Here is a 20,052-nt window from a genome sequence, read left to right as displayed (position 1 = left end):
TAAAAATAATAGACTTTTTTCTTACATTGAATTCAATCCTCTCACCATTTTTGGTGGCTAATTCATCGCTACTATTATTTAAAAATTTGAGCTTTTAATTGTTAATGCTTTAGAATTGAGATAATTAAAAAATACATGATAATGACTGATTAGAATATGAACAGCACTATGCCTGAAGCACAAATAATGAGTGGGAAATGTGTTGAATTTTTGTAATGTTTGGAATTATATTGGAATTTAAGAAATGCGATATCATTTTAAATAGCAATTTTGCTCATACAAAGACATTTCAAAACAGTATTGCAGCTTAAGACCTCAAAATTTGTTCAAATATGTTAAAAATCTCACTATGTCCTTTTAATTTTGATATATATAAATGGTGAATTTGGAGCTGAGATTTCTGTCTATTTATAAAAAGGAACATTTGGGGTTACATTAAAATATGTATCACATCTCATTTTTGAAATATATTAGACAGCAGGCTGTTTCATTATGGGCCAGTTTGTTGGCATTTGTGGGGCTACTGAATGAGTATTCTGAGATATTTAACTAAATTAAAGTTCTGACTTTTTACTTGTCTTCTCACCAAATGACTATGGGCTAAGATTGTATTTATAGAAGCCATATAATATATTCATGTAGAGAGATATTTTGGTAAAATTTAATACTAAGGAATGTGGAAATATTTTCAAATCTAGAAGAATTATTGGTCATTAATGAGGATGGTTTGGGAATTGCAGGAGGGTTTTGATAATTGTTTTGCCACTAATTTCGTCTTAAAATTTTTGATTTGGCAGATTTCTATTAGTCCAGGTGGCCAAGTGCAAACTTATTGGAAAAGCTAACTCTATAGATTCTTCAAGCACTTCAGTAATGTCTAATTTAGGATTGCTCAACTTTCTAATTTTCTTGTATGATATCTCCATCTTTCTAATTTCAATCAAACTTATACAATTGGAATGATCTGTCCCAGAAAAAACAAAAAAATGAGACTCCAAACTCTGGATAATTTGATGTGCATAGAAAAAAATGGACAATTTACAAAATTTTTCTAATACATTGTAATAATCCATGAGAGTGTTCACTAAAACCTGTATAAAAATAAACTCCCAATGTTTATAAATACAATTTGCAAATAAGCTTTAATTATACAGTATGAAGTGGCTTTAGTTTGTCTAAATATGAATCTGAAAATTAAGACAACTTGTTTCTGAATTACCCAGATAACATTAGGTTTTATACCCCATTTCACTTTGAAAATTGGCCAGATCCCCTAAGTTTTGTGAACATGAAGAACTTGAGTCAACCTAAAAACAATGAAATACAGAATATGCACTATAGAGCAAACTGAGAAAGAGGTGTTGGCACGACTGACTTCTATTTCTTACAAACTGTTAGTTGAAAGAAAAGAAAATAGATACTAAATCAAAGAGCTTATCTATGCCATAATCATGGTCAACAGCTATAACTTTTCATTGGAAGTTGCTACATTTTCTTTTAAATGTGGGCCTTTGAATTTCTATGAATGCATGCATTTCTCTCTGTATTATCAGAAACTTAAGGTAAGCATATTTAGCATGGCATTTTGAAAGCATGGAATGCCAGTGATAATCTATATGTAACACCTTGTCTATCCAGCCTCACTATTGTAGGAACAGAGGAAATCAGGTTGACAACCTGAGCAGAAAGGTCTAGCCCCCATCCTAACATCAAGCCCTGGAAATGAGAGCTCTGAAAAGCAGCAATACATCAGAGCAGTCCTGGAAAACAAGGATGGATCAACAGAGTAAATATAAAATAAACAACAGAGTGTCTGAATAAAATTAATGATTTTATGAAAAAATTAAAAAGAAATCTGTCTTGATTCAAGAATCAAGAGAAAATCTGATTGTCACAATAACCCTAGAAAAATATTGAAAATGTAGTTCAAGTTTTGTACCTAATTATATATATTAATCCCCAAATGTTAAGTGGCCAAGTTTTAAAAACATTGAAGGTATAGATAATTCTCTTGTTATGTTATGAGTCAAAACCAAATTACCATCTCTTTGTATATGCTTTCACTATCAATGAATAAGAATGTTTACTCATTAATACTTGGTGTTATCCTTAAGAGAATTTTTGTGTGTCCACTCCCTTCTCCAGGAGCTTCCATTTCCTACATGGGAAGTATTAATAGATGTTCCAAGTAACCACTGCTATTCAATCAAAGTCCAAAATTGGTATAGGTGGAATAGACCACAACTCAACTGCAGCCTTTAGCAGACATGACCCAGCCATCCTTTGGACACCTGAGCAAGAAATCCATATTATGTAAAATACTCATATAAATCAGACTGGGTACGATGGCTCATGCTTGTAAGCCAAGCACTCTGGGAGGCCGAGGCGGGAGGATTGCTCAAGGTCAGGAGTTTGAAGCCAGCCTGAGCAAGAGTGAGAACCTGTCTCTACTAAAAAAAAAAATAGAAAAAAATTAATTGGACAACTTAAAATATATAGAAAAAATTAGCCAAGCATGGTGGCACATGCCTTTAGTCCCAGCTACTCAGGAGGCTGAGGCAGAAGGATTGCTTGAGCCCAGGAGTTTCAGGTTGCTGTGAGCTAGGGTGATGCCATGGCACTCTAGCCTGGGCAACAGAGCGAGACTCAAAAAATAAGTCTCAAAAAATAAGTAAATAAATAAATAGAAAAAATGACAGGATAGCAACAGGTATATCAGAGAAGACAAGATATAAATGAGTGCCACAAAAAAGATGTTCAACTTTGTTAAGACAATGCAGAAAAAAATCTGGGACATTATAATTAAAATGTCAAATGAAGCATTATTTTTCTCCTACAAGATTGGAAAAATTGATAGAGTGATCAGATACAGTGTTAGTGAGGAATTAAGTATCATATACCTTTGCTGGCGATGTTAATTATTACAGCCTTTTTGGGACACAATTTGTCGGTACCTTTAACTTAAAAAAAATTCAAATAATGTGCCTCAGAATTTCCACTTCTAGGGATCTACCTTAGAAAAAATACTTGTGCATATATGTGTACAACTCTATTGCAGCTATGTTGGTGAGAACTTAAACATGACTTCCTGTGCCTTTGTTAAACAATATTGAGAACAGGCAAAATAACCTAACCACTTAGTTCAGGAAAATAAGAACCAACTACAATAGCTTACTTATCAAAAATAACAGATTTCTCATCAAAACTTGCATCCAGACCTTCACCTCTCCAAGCCTACAAATTTGGAGGTGTTAGATAATAAATTCTGCACAACTCCACTAGCTCCTCACCACATAAAACCTTTTAAAAAGCACTCAACCAGACCCTAAAACCCTGATCTGCCTTTTCTGAGACATTTCCTAACCAACTTGATAGTCTCTCTTACTGTAATGAATATAATGAACTTAATGGTTATTGTAGTCCCTCTTTATCCATGATTTTGTTTTCTATGGTTTCAGTTACCCATGGTCAACCATCAACATTGTCATGTTTTAAGATGACGCAAAACAGATGGTCTTCTTTTTTCTGATGTATCGTCAGAAGGTCAATAGCAGCCTAATGCTAAGTCACAATTCCTGCGTCTGTCACCTCACTTCGTCTCCTCACAATGGTATTGTATCATCTCATATGTTCACAGGAAGAACAGTGAAAACAGTTTATTAAGACATTTTGAAAGAGACAGACAGACCACATTCACATAACTTTTATTAGAGTATATTGTTATAATGGCTCTATTTTATTATTAGTTATTGTTTTTAATCTGTTACAGTACCTAATTTATAAATTAATTATTGGTATGTATAGGAAAAAACATTGTGTGTGTGTGTGTATATATGTGTGTGTGTGTGTGTGTATGTATATATGATTCATTACTATTCTGGGTTTCAGTCATCCACTAGGAGTCTTAGAACATATGTCCCATGGATAAGGGGAGATTACTATACTTGATAAAAGATTTTTCTGGTGCTCTTTTGAGAGTTGAAGGTTGACGTTTGAAACAGTTCACTAGTGAAGAGCATAGTTCTGGAATCAGATTTTCTGGAGTGGAATCCTGAAATCATACCTTTCTAGCAGTATGAACTTGAGAAAATTATTTCACCTGCCTGTGAAGTAGGGATAATAATAGAACTTATTTATAGAATTTTGTGTGTTATGAACTTCATGCTTATGTTCCCATGAATTTATTTGTTGAAACCTGTCTTAGTTCATTTGTGCTGCTGTAACAGATTATCACAGACTGGGTATAAACACTAGAAAATTTTTTACGGTTTATAAAAAAGCTTATAAATTTACAAAAGAGTTTATAAATATTTATGGAAGCTGAGAAGTCCAAAATCAAAGCGCAACAACATTGGTTTCTGGTGAATTTCAAGATGGTGCCTTGTTGCTATATCCTCTGGAGGGGAGGAACACTGTATTCTCACAAGGCAGAAGAGACTAAGAGAAAGAGCCCTAATCACATCTATAAGGGCTCTGCCCTCATGACTTAATTACCTCCTGAAGGCCTAACTTCTTAATACCATCATAATGGCCATTAAGTTTCAACATATAAATTTTGAGAAACACATTCAAACCATAGCAAAACTCTAACCCATAATGGAATATTAGGAGGTGGGGCCCTTGAGAAGTAATTAGGTTTAGAATAGGTCATAGAGTAGTGCCTACATGATGGGAGTAGTGTCCTTATAAGAAAAGAAGAGACTAGAGCTCTTTCTGCCATGTGAAGATATAGCAAAAGATAGCTATCTGCAAAGCAGGAAGAGCGTCTTCACTAGACACTAAATCTACCAGCACATGATCTTGGACTTCCCGGTGCCAGAACTGTGAAAAATAAATGTTTTTTGTGTAAGCCACCCCAGTTTATGGTATTTTTGTTATAGCCTGAACTAAGATATTGTGAAAAGTAAATTAATTATTTTATTTAAATCATTTAGGATACAGATATAGATTATGATCTCAAAAAGGATTAAATATAAATATTAATAAGTAAATAAATGACTTAAATCTATATCAACTGAAGAATAACTAAGGAACTTACAATACATCCATAGTGTGTGGTAATCAAAAATAATACAAATATATAGATTTGATGGCATTGAAAGGTAGCTTGATAATTGAAGAAAAGCAAATTGCGAAATAAAATATATGGTGCATTTAAGGGAAAATATAAAATAGCTATAAATTTAATTTGCAGTCAATATATAAGAATATTCTTCAAGGATCTTATCAACCCAAAGACTGCTCATTTCTGGAGAGAGGAATGGTATTGCAGACAACTGAAAGTAATTGGATCATATTACTTTTTCCAAAAGAACATATTTTGTATTAATTGTATAACTTTTTTATAAAGTACATATTTGCACTGATTTTTTAAATTGTGGTGATGAGAAACTGTACATGGGATTTTAAAAATCTATCTAAAATGACAACATTTTCTAGCCAAAACTTTCAAATAATTTACAAATGAACATAACAAAGTACTTTCCAATATTGCTATTTCTATAATTTTCTAATGCTTCGATCAGGAAAAAGATTCAGCAGCTGTTTCTACTGAATCACTAAGCAGCTTTAGGTTATAACGTGAGGAGTAATTCTTTAACCAGAGAAAATGTCAAGAGAAGTTTAGGTAGGCAAAATATCATTCTGCCTGGATGGTTAGATTGCATGTTGCTTCATTTAATTTTTGGCAAATTGACCCATATTGCTTTAATGAATACATCTCTAGAAATCATAGAATATTTTACATTTGCTTGGAAGAAAATATTTTTCTCAATAAAACCAAGCAGGATATTTTATGTGGTCTTTGCACAAAACAAGGAGAAAGAAATTTCAACCATCAGGTTTCAAAGATTAAAGCCAAACTCTCTTCTATACAACTTTTACATGTATTTTGCAAATAAAATCTTTCACCCTGTTATGAATAAGACAGCATAAGACAGCTATCCTCAAAGGCAGTTAATGGATGTCTGTGAAATTTTGTTTTTTTAAAAATGATAATTCATTGCTTTGGTTTTAAAATCTTCTCATTCAGAACCTTGTTTGATCTTTTAACACACGTAATGCCATTGAAGTACATTTACAAAGGCAATAGTGTTGATGAAAAAGAATACCGATTAGAGAATATTAAGTTCTACATTTAATTATGTTAAGTACTCAGTCTAATATGTGGTTCATAATTTTATTTCTATGCACTTCAGTTTCCTCATCTTGATACATACTTTAGTCTTCCTTCTCTTTTCCTTTTTAAAAAAAGGTATAATTTAATGTAAGCTTCTGTGCTAGATTCTGGGATTGCAAAAATGTAAGATATGTTTCTCTTCTCTCAGGTTCTTAGCTGTTGAGATAGATATCTTAATCAATCATCATTAAATACTCCAAAAGATGATTTTTTTCACAGCAGTATTATCAAAATTCAGTGGAAACCCTAAGAAGGAAAAAGTCTGGCAGTCAGGGAAAATTTCAAAGAGAATGTGTAATTTACCTGGCTACAAGGATGGGTAATGTGCCAGACATGATAATGCCGGGAAGAAAATGACACTCCAGGCATAGGAAAACACATGTACAAAAGCATGGAGTTGAGAAGGTGATGATGAGGGCTAATGTTGCCAAGCAATCAATGGGCTTGCTGCCTGACGCATGTAGAAGCCAATACTGTGGCATCAGTCTTTGAGGAAAGAAAAGCTTTATTGCAAGTCGACTGGCAAAAAGACAGGAGAAAATGCTCGAATCTGTCTCAGCTGGGGCTGGGTCGAGTCTCATAAGCAGAGGGTAATGAAGTGTGATCTAATTGGAACTTGCAATGAGGTGATACAGGGAGGCATGATCTGACTGGATTATGCCATGGGGTGTCTATTTCTTAATTCAATCCCTGTTTCTTGGTCCAAGCACTTAAGTTCCACCTGTGGTTGCACACTTGGTACATCTGGGTGTGTTCAGGTTATATGACCTTTAATCTGGGGAATCATGGCAAGTGAAAAACAACTCACAACTTTTTTATATCAAAGTTGAGCCAGATTGGTCCCGTGGGGTTAAAGTAAGACCAAAATATAGACTGAAGGAAGTGACAGAAGATGAGGTTGAAGAGGTAGATTAAAGGTAGACTAGAGAGGATCTGTGCATTGGGCAAGTACCTGTAGTTTGAAGTATCTTACGGACAATTGAGTCACCAGATAATCCCAGGGAAATCATATGATAAATTTTTCTCCTAAGGAATATATTAAGCAATAGTATGTATGAGGGCAAATGAGACTAATTACAGACATTGCAAAGAACCTGAGAAGTATGAAATGGGCCTATGGAATACAAAGTTAATTATATGCCTCAAATCTGAACACAAATGTAATACTATATCTGGATTTCAGACATTTTGGAGAATACAGAAAAGCACAAGAAAGAAAACAAATATATCCTCATTCTCACAACACATATATCAGTGATTAGCATTTTGATATATTTATTTCAAGGTTGTTTTTTATACACATGTGCATTTTAAAATAAATATCATGACATCTGTGTGAAACACTTTGTGGATAAACAGGGTTCTGAGACATTAAATATTGGATAGATGTCATTTATGTAAGGTACCATCAGTTACTTCCATTATGTAGGGATTTTTACCATTTAGAAAACATTACAGTAAATATCCTTGTTCCTATATATTTGTGCCCTTGTCTAACTACTTAGAATAAGCTACTAGATATGGAATTTCTAAGCAAAAGATAATATACATATTAAAGGTTTTAAAAAAATGTCTATTCAAAATTCCCTTTCAGAAAGCAATTTAAATTCCCACCAGCAGTCTCTTTTTCTGCAGTTTTTAAAACAATGAATATTTTTATTTTTTCCTGACAATAGGCAAATATAATATCTCACCATTTAATTTGCATTCCTTTGATTACTTATGAGGTTGAGTTCTTTCATGTTTATTGTAACTTGCCTGCTCTGTCAATTTTTCTATTGGAGTGTTTCTAGTTTTATGTTTGATTTAAAAAGGCTCCAGGACCTTCCTGTTTAGGAAGTGTACAAGATAACAACTAGAATTAGTTATTCAACCATAGAGAAGCTGTAGAGGCAGCTCAAAAATTCTAAATGTGTGAAAAACAGGAACACAGCAAGGCTTTGGGTAAAAAGAGAAATGTGTGCAAATATTTGATGCAAAAGTCACAGCTATGCAAACTTACCAAAGGCATGCCATAATTAAGTTAAGGCGTGAACAATTGGCTATATTCAGGTTTCCAGATGAAGGAGGCAATGGAATTTAGAGACTTTGTCCAAGTGAATGCAAAGAAATCCCCTTGGGTTTGGAGAAGAAGGGTACACTCAGATGTGGACAGCAGCTAGTTACCAATGCCAATTTTCTATACATCACTTTTCCATCAAAATGCTTATGAGAGTAAACAATAAAATGCCAAATTGCAGTAACTTTGGAAACTGTAACAGTTATCAGTAACCTACTAAATTTCAAGAGAGAAAAGAAAGCTAGTCAAGGGAAAATGATAAAAGATTAACTCATATCTACCTTGAATATTAATATCTTAAAATGCAAGCACCTTGTTCCATAGAAAGAGAGCAGCCTCTAGTGAAGTATCACAAGAATGGGAAAACGAGCACCACATGTACTCACCATCAATTTGGTATTAACTGATCAAAACTTATGTGCACATACGGTAGAACATTCATCAGGTGTGGAGGAGGAGGGGATAGGTATATTCACACCTAATGGGTGTGGTGCACACCATCTGGGAGATGGACATGCTTGAAGCTCTGACTTGGGTGGGGCAAAAGCAATATATGTAACCTAAACATTTGTATCCCCGTAATATGCTGAAATAAAAAAAGTGTAAAAATATTTGCATAAATTATTTTCTAACATGGTTAAGAAAATACAAAAAAAGTACTGATTGTAGTAACTATCATTGCAATCAAGATTTAGAAAATTTCTGTCACACTCAAAGCTTCTTCATTCCTTTTTTTTTTTTTTTTTAGTATCACTATGGTCAACTTACCTTTTAAAATAGTTCATATAAATGGCATCATAAAGGATGTACTGCTATGTATCTGGATACTTTTGCTCAATATGATGTTTTTAGACTCATCCATGTTGCTGCATACATCAGTAGCATGCAGAAGTAGTATTCCTTTTTATTGCCATGTGGTATTTCATTGGTATACCATTTGCCATTTATCTATTGATCTATTGATGGGTATTTAGGTTGTTTGAAGCTTGGGAGTATGAAAAATAAAGTTTTTATGTACATTCCCATACTAGTCTTTGTGTTGATAAATGTTTTTATTTATCTTGGGTATTTACCTATGAGTAAAATGGCTGGGTCTTATGTTAGATATAGGTTTAACATTTTTTTTTTAAATCACTTTTCCAAAGTGACTGTACCATCTTCCTTTCCCATCAGAAATGTATGAGAGATTTGGTTCCTCCACATCCTGACCAACATGTGGTAAGGCTAGTCTTTTTAATATAATTAAAAAGCCTTTCTAATTGTTGTATACCAGTATCTCATTGTGTTTTTAATTTACATATCCTTGAGGATCACAGGTATTAAATATTGCTGCATGTGTGAATCAGTCATTTCTGTATGTCCTTTGTTAAATGTTTTCTAAATATTTGCTTCTTTATTGATTTTGTTTGTTTTGTTTTCTTATTCTTTATAGGCTCCAGAAACAAATCTTTTGTCCGATATGCATATTGCAAATAGTTTCTCCCAGTCTGTGGCTTGTTTTTTTTTCATTTTTGTAATGGTGTCTCTAAAATAGGAGAATTTGGTTTTGATAACATTCATTTTATCAATCTTTTTCTTTTATATTTTGTGACCAATCTAAGAAAGCTTTGCTTACCATAAAATAAAAAACATTTTCACCTATGTAGGAACTTTATAGTTTTATATTTTTACATGTAGATCAGTAATCAACTTTGGCATATTATGTTAGGTTAAGATCAATGCTTGTTTGTATTTATTTATATATGACAACAGAATAAAAAATAATAACTGAGAATATAGAATAAGACAGTTTACTTCAGCCAAAAAATTATTAGAACCTATGAGTTTTTTAGTTAGAATATACCAATATCTAAATAGTCTTGTGAAATTTTTGAAATGCATGAATTAAGAGAATGCCAAAGGAAAAAATAAAGCTTACAAACAAAGGAATAATATCAGGTTGATCTCAGACCCTTTCTACATCACTAACTCCAGAAGACATTGGAATGTAAAAAGAGTTTTGAGGGGAAAATATTGCCGCCAAGAACTCTATAACTGCTATGTTTGAAGGAAAAAGAAAAATATAATTCTCAGATAAATATGGCTGAACAACGTAAATTTTTATGCTCTTACAAGGTGGGAAAAGTCCTCTCAGACATATTCCAGCTATTTGAAAGCTGTATCAAAATAAAGAAGTTAAGAATTTGGCAGTAAACAATATGAAAAATCTGAGTGTCAGTATGAAGTTAGTTAAGCATAGAGTTAAGGTAATTAATGCTTAAACAAACTGAACACAGATGCCACAGTAATATTTGAAAAGAAAGATGCATAATATAAAAATAAAGTAAATCTGAAACTAAAAACATAAAATCAAATTAAAGTAGAAAAATAATTATGAATGGAAAAGGAAAATGAATTAATAAATTAACTATTTTAATAATAAAGTGTATTGAAATTTTCATCTTTTTTGGAAAGAATTAAGATGTAATATATCAACTTAACTGTGATAATAAGATAAATGTAGATTTGAGATTTTTTTTAAAATTATAACATAATCACTAATAGAATTGTGAAGAGTTTATATAGCTATCAAATACCTAAAGAAAGAGAACAAAGTAAATAGACTATATAAATTTGATAATTAGTGTAAATATGCTAAATTCCCTTACTAAGTTTTTAAAACCTTCATTTTTGTGAACAAATAAAATTCAAACACATTCTGATGCAGGTTCCCTGGATTTGGGGATTTATTTTTACACTTACCAAACGTTTAAGGATTTTTTGCTATAAACACAAAGTAAAGAATTTAGCAGGAAACTCATGACTCAGGATGCAAATATCTTTTGTCACCTATTAACTGTTTCCAATAGGCAAGTTAATAAACTTCTCTGTGTTGTGGTTTCTTCAACTTTAAAATGAAAGCAATCATAGTACCTACCTCACATGATTGTTCTAAGGATTACCTGAATTAAAAGATGCAAAGTGCTAAGGACATTGCCTGTTTATAGTAAGTGCTACAATAATGTTGCTATGTAAAGACATCAAACCTATGCTTGACCAGGGGCTGGCTGGGTGGTCAGGTTTTGACGATGGGTGCACATGCTCATTCCTGAGGATTGCAGCTCCAGATGCCCACATGGGAGTCATCTAAGGCTCTGATAAGATTTCCCCAAGTTTATTGAACATACACCCAAATTAATACATAATTTAAGAGTCCAGGAAAGGAAAATTTGGAGTTGGAAGGCTTTGGCATCATGAAATCCCAATTATACCTGTAGAATTGGTCTATTCTACTGAGGGACTTCTATAGAGAAGAGGTCAGCAGCTGTCAAGGACAAAAATAGCCATTCAATTGACTGATGAGAAATTTCACAGGTTTCCAAAGGAAAACATAGAATGACTATTTTTAGTGTTTGAACAAGCAAATAATTATCTTCTCTAAGAAAATAGAAAAATATGCTGAATAATATCTTGGATGCAAAAAATGCCTATTTGCCAGTGTGACAGACATCTTCAATCTTAATGAGTGGGTGGGCAAAGAAAGGAAAGTGACAAGGAAGTGAGGTTCAGGAGGTCATTTAGCTTCCGCTCAGATTATGGATTGAGAGCTCCCTTTCAGGGAAATGCTGTAGTCCCCAACTCCTGGGCCGTGGGTCATACCAGTCCCTGACCTGTTACAAACCAGGTGGCTGAGCTGCGCCTATAACCCCCACCCCCACCCCAACTCCCTGCGCCGTTGGAAAAATTGTCTTCTATGCAATTTCATCTGTATTTACAGCTGCTCCCCATTGCTGGCATCACCCCCTGAGCTCTACCTCCCCCCACCTCCACCACCACCCCCACACCCTCACACCAGCACCTCCGCCCCATGGAAAAACTGTCTTCCATGAAACCAGTTCCTGGTGACAAAAACGCTGGGCACCGCTGTGGAAATGCATTCCACTCTTGGAAGCATAATAGCGCTAAAATGAAAGAAAGTACTATGCACCGTGACATAGGCCTTTGTGTTGCAATTTCTCGACTGAGAAAAGGGGGAGAGTATTTGCAATACATAAAAATCATGCCAGAGAATTTCAGATAAAAGTCAACCTTCAAAATGCAAAGTCAGAAATTTGATACAAAAAAAGGCCGTATGATTTATCAAAGTGCAAGACTGAGCAGTAAAACTACTTCTCAAGCATGTCGATAGGAAGGGGATATCAAATAAACTTGGAAAAGAAAAAGAAAAACACGCCGTGCTTTCTGAAGTGGTGTATTAGCTGTGGCTCACACATAGACAAGTATTAATCGTCATGAGCATTAGTGTGTTCGCCTGCCATGGAAGGTACAGGGTTAGGCAGAACAGCACATCCTTCTGTCGCAGTTGAATACCTTTCGTGTTTCAACATTTAAAAGGAAGATGGCAATGCCCAAAGGGAAGTTTCTTACTCTTCTTACTTACGTTGAGCCTACCTCGAAGGGAGTACTCTGATGAAAAGAAAGTGTAGACTGCAAAGAAGGACAGATTATGAGAAGGGCGTTGTACAAATGAAAAAGTAAAAGATAAAAAGAGGGAAGACACAATTTGGATATGGACAATGATAAGGAAAGAATGATCCAAGGAAGTGGAGCCCTAAAACCTATCTGAGAAGAAGAAAAATCAGAGTTCAGATGAGAAGAGATGGTGTATGGCTGCTTACAACCCTCTGAAAATTTGGGTTGAAAGAAAATGTATCATCAGCTTGAGAGAAAGATTGCAGGGTGTGGGTGGGGAACTAGGGATAAAGTTATTTAACTTCTGAAGCTGCTAAACCATAAGACTTTTGGACCCAGTTACTTTGATATTAATAGATGAAAAGAACAAATAAACTACAGTTACCAAAAAAAAAAATTTAAGGGGCAAAAGAAACATATGCTAATCATATTTGAGAATGAATACTACAAGTAGTATATATATATGCAATAAAATGCCAAGAAACAAGCCTTCCAGAAATTAATTAATTAATAAAATGGAACTTGAGAATAAAAAAGGAAAAGGGAAACAAACTTTTAGCATACAGTTATTCAGCTTAAAGTAATTGATATTCAATTTCTGTAGAAATTTTGTTGGACTGGCTCGTGGGAGTCAGATTGTAAATATGTATAATATGTAAATAACTTTTAATATACTTGAAGGATTTAAAAAGAGGGATAATAGATATGAAAGTGCTCTACAATGAATATCATTATAGATCCTGGGAATGATGAAAGGAATACCCAAAGAACATTTCCAATTCTTGTCTCATATCTGCTTATATGTATTTAATTTCCTGCATAGGGTCACTTATAAAGTATAAGCCCTTCCTTATTGAATTTATTTTCTTTCAATTTATCTTCTTTCAGAGCATTACCTCTCAGGATTTTTATATACTGGAGATTCATTTGTCTGCTTTTCTGCGTTCATGTTTATTGTTTTTGTCAACCATCTTAGGTCCAAAGATTCTAAGAGGCAGGAAGCATAACCATTTACATGGCCTGGTCCGGAAAAGCTAAATATTATACAATAACGATTGTCAGAGATTAATTCACTAGGCAATATTTAAAACAATTCCATTTTGGAAAATAAATTCAATTTTAATTTCTTATAGAGATTTTATCTCCTAGGAAAACTCATGGTAAAACTGGATCTTTTTAATATATAGTCAACTGTCAATTACCATGCAAATCTTGTTTGCAAATACTGAATGTTCTTCTGAAGATGTCACTTTCATCACATTTCAAGAACCTTCAGTGGCTCCCAGTCACATACTAAATGTGGATCCCAAATTTACAGCTTTAAAAAGATCTCACCGAATATCACCATGAAACTCCTTCTTGGTTTTGCTTTGATTCAGTTTTGCCTGAACTACTCATTATAACTTGACTTCAGTCAGTCCCATGTACTTTCCAATTTTTGAACGCTCATTCTTAGCATTGTGTTTTTACTTGTCTCTGAACTGACTTTCTGGGATAGCATCTTATCGCAATGTTTGTGTTGGTGACAATTCAAACTTTTCAACAGAATAAGCATCAGTTCTCAATATTTATATTCTACAACAATCTTAACAACAAAAATTAAAGATTATTTTAAATATACATCAGAAACTAAGATTTAGGGGAAATAAAAAAAGAACAGGTAATACTCTGAAATGGAACCCGAGAATAGTAACCCAATTACCACATTTTGTCCATTGGATTTCCTGAGACTCTCTCTTTTCTAGAGATTTCTCTAGTATCTACCCCCATTTCCCCAGTACAGACCATCATCCTCTCTTGCCTGGATTCATAAGGATCATTTCAGTGTCTGGTCCCTGGTCACTGCTCCATTTCTTCTGTGAACTCTCTGCCCCAATCTCTTGATGCTATTGGATGAACCGTGTTTTCTATCATCTCCAGGTCTTTGTTTCTTCTGTGTGCACTATCTTCTGTCTACTTTTAACATCTTTCAGGCTTGAACTTAAATATTACTTCCTCCAAGAACATACATGTATTTGTTTCCTATGACTGTTATAACAATGTACAATAAATGGGGTGGCTCAAACAATAGAAATTTATTGTCTCACAGTTCTGGGGGTAGAAGTTCAAGATCATTCTATTGATAGGGTTGAGGACTGTGAGAGAGAGACTTGTTCCATGCCTCTCCTCTAGCTTCTGCAGGTTTACTGGCAATTTTTGCAATTCCTGGGCTTGTAGAGGCATCACCTTGATCTCTACCTTGGTCTTCACATGATGTTCTCCCTGTGTGTCTGTTTCTCTGAATTTCCCATTTTTATAAGGACTCCAATTATATTGGCTTCAGGCCCACCCTAATGACCTCTTCTTAACTTGATCACCTGTATAAAGACCCTATCTCCAAATAAGGTCACATTCTGAATTACTGGAGGTTAGGGCTCAGGTATATCTTTTTGAGGGGAGAAACAGTTAAACCCATAACAATAAATGTGCTACTCCTTCCAGGAAACCTGCTAGACTGGAACTTAAATTTCAAATCCTTTTTCTTTTCTTTTTTTTTTTGCACCTATAATCCTAGACTGAAATTATCTGTTTATGCATTTATGTCTCAAACAGATTATAAAAAATTAAGAGGGGAGCCACTATAAGGTTTTCAGTTTCTGGCACAATAAGATCAAAAAGTGTTTACTTAACAAATAGGTAAGTGGATCCTTTGGATTCAAAGTTAATTTGAACTTTAGTTTGAAAAAGTCTTACAGGATAAGACAGTAGAAGGATCCACAGGCTGGGACTCAGAGTAATTGCCATCACAGTATGACCTCTGATCTTAGCAAGTGACATGTCTACAGGCATTAGAGGGACATATCCCAGAAAAAAACACAATATATAGCTATCCTCGTTAAACTTTAGCTATATTTTACCTTCCCTCTATTAGCAGGGTCATTCAAAAGTTGTTAGGAGAGGGTTTAGAAATTGCAAAACTGCTAACTAAATAGATGTTGAGACTAGGGTTAAGAGGTGAATTTGTGTAACCATTTTCTGAATATGATTTACTGATCTCATCTATTATAATGAGATTTTTAAAATATGCATAATCTTGTAAAGGTATATTCTCAAGAACTACAGGATTAATATGTTGTGGATACTTAGAACAAGTACAGATAGATTTAAGTTGACTATTCACAGATTTCAAGCAATGCCCAAAGAATCTGCATGGTAGCTCAAGTATCCTTGGTCTATAAAAATCTATATTAAATTGATTGAACCCCTCTTCTACAAGGCTAAGGTAGTTCAAACTCCCCACCTGTTTTATGATATCCTGGAAGACTTGTGTTCTGGTGATCAATTCTAGTTGTACCTCTCTTTCCAAAGAATTATATCAATTTATGAATTATATTTCTCTTCCCTATGTGTGGTTTCTATTCAGTTGTGAATTGTTGAAATCTTACCCTCTCTTAAGATTGAAAAGAAATCACACCAGGCCATTTAGTCACTGGAAAACCTTAAAAATGTTCTGGGAATATAGAAGAGCATTATACAGATTAATAGATATCCTTCTCCCTAAACTTTTTCTCAGGGACTAAAGTGTGAGGTTTTCTCACTTGCCTTATCATTGCATCTAAAACATAGTGTTTCCTCATCCTGCTCACCATCCTACCACTTCACTCCTCATTCCCTCTCTACCTGCCTACCTCCATTCTATAACCGTTTCAAAATCTTTATACCTTATAGTAACTTCTGCTCTCATCGATTGAGACTTCTTGTCTCAGTTCATTGCTGCCTCCTGAACACCAATCAGAATGTTTGCCCAACAAAAGCATTAATTTCTCTTTGCAATGTGAAGGAATAAGCAGAGACCCTGAAAGTCTCACAAAAAACCCAAAATCACTGCATTAGAAAGGTTCTAGGGTAGGAAATAGCTTTTTTTCTTTCCTTTTTTATTATTTATTTTTTCCCAAATTCTGTGGGTACAAATATTGTTAGGGTTACATATCTTGCCCCTGCCCCTCTCCCCACCCCGCTCTGCCAGAGGTTCAAGCGTGTCCAGTCTTCAAGTGGTGTGCCCTGCACCCACCATGAAAGTGGGTACCCTTCCCCTTCTCCCCCCTTCCACCTGTTCACCTCCCATTAACAAATTTTTTTTTCTTTTTTAGACATTTTGGTTACAGTGTGTTTCTTTGCCTCTCCCTAAAAAGGGATAGAGGTAATCCTTTCCCCCCTACAATGCTCATCACATTCTTAAGATGTGGGTCTCCCCACCTCAGATCCCTGTTGAACACTACAATTATTTGAACACCATAGTTTTAGGCTGTCAGTACCAATTTGATGGCGAGTAGATGTGTAGCCCATTTTCCAGGTCTTGTGTCGTCTCGCTTTGTATTACAGGCTTAAGCTTAATCCACGATAGCATAAATGGTGCTAGCTCACTATCGTTTCTTAGGATTGAGTAATATTCCATTGTGAGTATATGCAACATTTTAGTTATCCATTCATGAATTGAGGGGCACTTACTTGGGTAGTTTCCATGTCTGTGCAATAGTGAATTGTGCTGTTAAAAACGTTCGGGTTTTTTCATTCCTTAGAATTAGAAACCACGATTTTGTTTTTGCTTTTCCTAAATTTGTGTACCTTTGCAAATATGCAAATATGAAACAATGAGACTTATTTATTGTGATTGCTCTTAACTGTTCATATTCAATGGCATGCTCCATCTGGTTCTGAGCCCCAGCCATTCTGTGCCTCAGCACCACTCCCAGGTAACAAAGAGCTCTGACAATCAGGTTCCCAGACCTCTTTACAGGTTATCAAATGAATCAGAGAGTGGATGGAACTAGAGAGACCAAAAAACAAAGAAGGGAGGATTTAGTGGAGAACGTAGATCAAGCTATTTAATAAAGAATGAGGAGAGGGCAAAGGAAAGGCAAAGAGGAAAATAAGAGCACTTGCTGGAAACTCAGAGACAGTCAGGCAGAAGCAGACTCTGGCAGCTGAGCATAATCATAGTGGGGAGAAGAAAACTCCCGAGCAGTCTCGTGCTATAATTTGGATATCCTTTAACGTTCTTGGAGACTAAAAACAAAGAATCCAATTTTCTTTTTAGTTATGACTTCATGACTCAGCTATCCATCTTTGAATGTGATTCCATAGGTAAGAACAAGACGTAAGACTCCAGGATTTACTGGAATTACACGGGTAATTGTTCCTGATAAGTGAAATCGACACCTATCTTTTTTGAAATTAAAGAATATGTATGTGCGATTTACATTTAAAACAATTACTTTTGTTTTATTTGAGGAGAATGTTAGGATAAAAATGTTATAGAATTCTGAGTAAGCTACAGTTTGTATTTTCCTTCTTTTGTGACTTCAAAATAACTTTGAAATGACATTGTAGCAAATTTGTAACACATAAAATAGCATTTACCTGTCTTATGGACTTTTTCTATTTATTTATTTATGTGACCTCACTCAATCCAGTTGTTTGTAAAGGCAGATTATTTGTTCTTGACCAGTGGTCTCACACCACATAACTGACCATTCTTCCTTATTATGATGAAAAACTTGCTGTAGTTGTAGCACATTGCAGGATTTTACATTTTTATGGACCTAATATCATAATTAGGGAATAAAAATAAAAACAGCAGATGGGAGAGGGAACGGAGACAGCAGACTTCAGTAGCATCCCTTGGATGGCTGGACGAGCAGATTGTAGGAAACTGGAAAACAGCGACCAAACTGCCAACGATGAAGTCACCAATCAGTCATAGTCAACTGACTGTCAAACCACAACCCTGTTCAGATTTCTCATGAACCTCAGTCACTTTCTTATTTTTGTGAATGAAATACCAAGGCAATTATTTTAGTAAAACAGACTACAAGTCAAAGATTTAGGAATTTTCCTTTACCCCAGTATTTTCTTTCATCTTCATTCTCTTGTCTGTAAAATTCAAATTGTTCTTGCCTAATATGAAGAGAAGTCCAATATTTAGAATTTGAAGAAAACTGAGCTCTTTATTTGTTTACTATATAATTTATATAGTACAAATAAATTATAAGTATCCTGTTTCAGTGTGATATGTGATTCACATATTACCAGGATAAAGGAGAAAATCAAGTTCTTTCAGCTAAATAAGACTACTAAAAAGTTGCAGAATGTATAAAGGAATACAAGGTACCAAGGTACAATCAATTGCCTGATCCTAAAATTGATTTCTTAATCCTTTTAGTTATATATAAGAAATATTTTCAATCATTTACTTAAGAAATATTTATAGTAGTTTTACTAAGCACACTAGGCAAAGCACTTTTCTAGATTCATGAATCCAAACCAAAAAAAATTATCTGGAACAAAATCTGCAAGAGCCAAAGTAATTTACAATAGTTTTATTTGAATGCCAAATGAGTTAGATACCTATTATTAAAGTAGGGGTGATCAGATGGTCAGGGACATGTAAGAACATGGCAATTCCCAGAGGAAAGTTGTCGATGAGATGGCAAGAATGACAGTTCTGAGAAGAGGCATGCTAGCCTGAGATGTGGGGAAGATAGACAGCAAATCATGGATGCGCACAAAATGGGTTAAAGAAGACATGTGAAAAAGACAGGCATTGTCAAAGGACCAGGACACAAGTTAATGCATGTTCTCCCTACACTGGATATTAAGAATGACAATATTAGTAATAATTAAAATGTCAGTTACTATATGCCTAGTACATTTGAATTATATGATAACCTGATGAGTGGTATTATTCACCAAGGTTACAAATGAAATGTATATTTTGTATCACCATGCCATCTTTCAAAAATTATAGAGCTAATAAATCACAGAACTCAGACCCAGCTCAAAGTCTTTTTCTTTGATCAATCTATAATGGTTTCTGCTTGTAGCTATGTAGCCACACTTTTGAGATTGCTGCAGAATTAGGTAAAGCCCATACTGGGTGAATAGAGATAGCTTCAGATAGTTACTGGAGCAGGTTAATAAACATGAGAATGGGAGAAAGGAGGACTGTGGGGGGCAAAAAACAAGACTTAAGCAAAGTATTATTTGTGGAAATTCTATTTTTCAACAGCTGAACATAAGGTCGTGATCTAAAAAAAAAAAAAGAAAAAAAATTCAAAAACACAATCTTTACCCCCTTCTATGGTAGGATTATTTTTATTGTGTTAGCAACATGACTAGGTTTCTTTTTCAATAGCCTACCACCCCTGAACTGCCTTTTTCCTCTCCCCTTGGCAACAACCTCTTCATTAGTGTTCTCTATAATGCAAAACCTAAGTGAAATGATTCACACAGGGTACATCATCTTAAACATAAGCAACTCTATTCATATTCAGAATACTAAAAATTACCTAGAATTGTGTTTGCTTATAGAGAGTGATCTAGA

Source organism: Microcebus murinus, chromosome 8 (genome assembly GCF_040939455.1).
Source record: "Microcebus murinus isolate Inina chromosome 8, M.murinus_Inina_mat1.0, whole genome shotgun sequence".
NCBI classification, from domain to species: Eukaryota; Metazoa; Chordata; class Mammalia; order Primates; family Cheirogaleidae; genus Microcebus; species Microcebus murinus.
Note: the sequence above shows the minus strand (reverse complement) of the source record.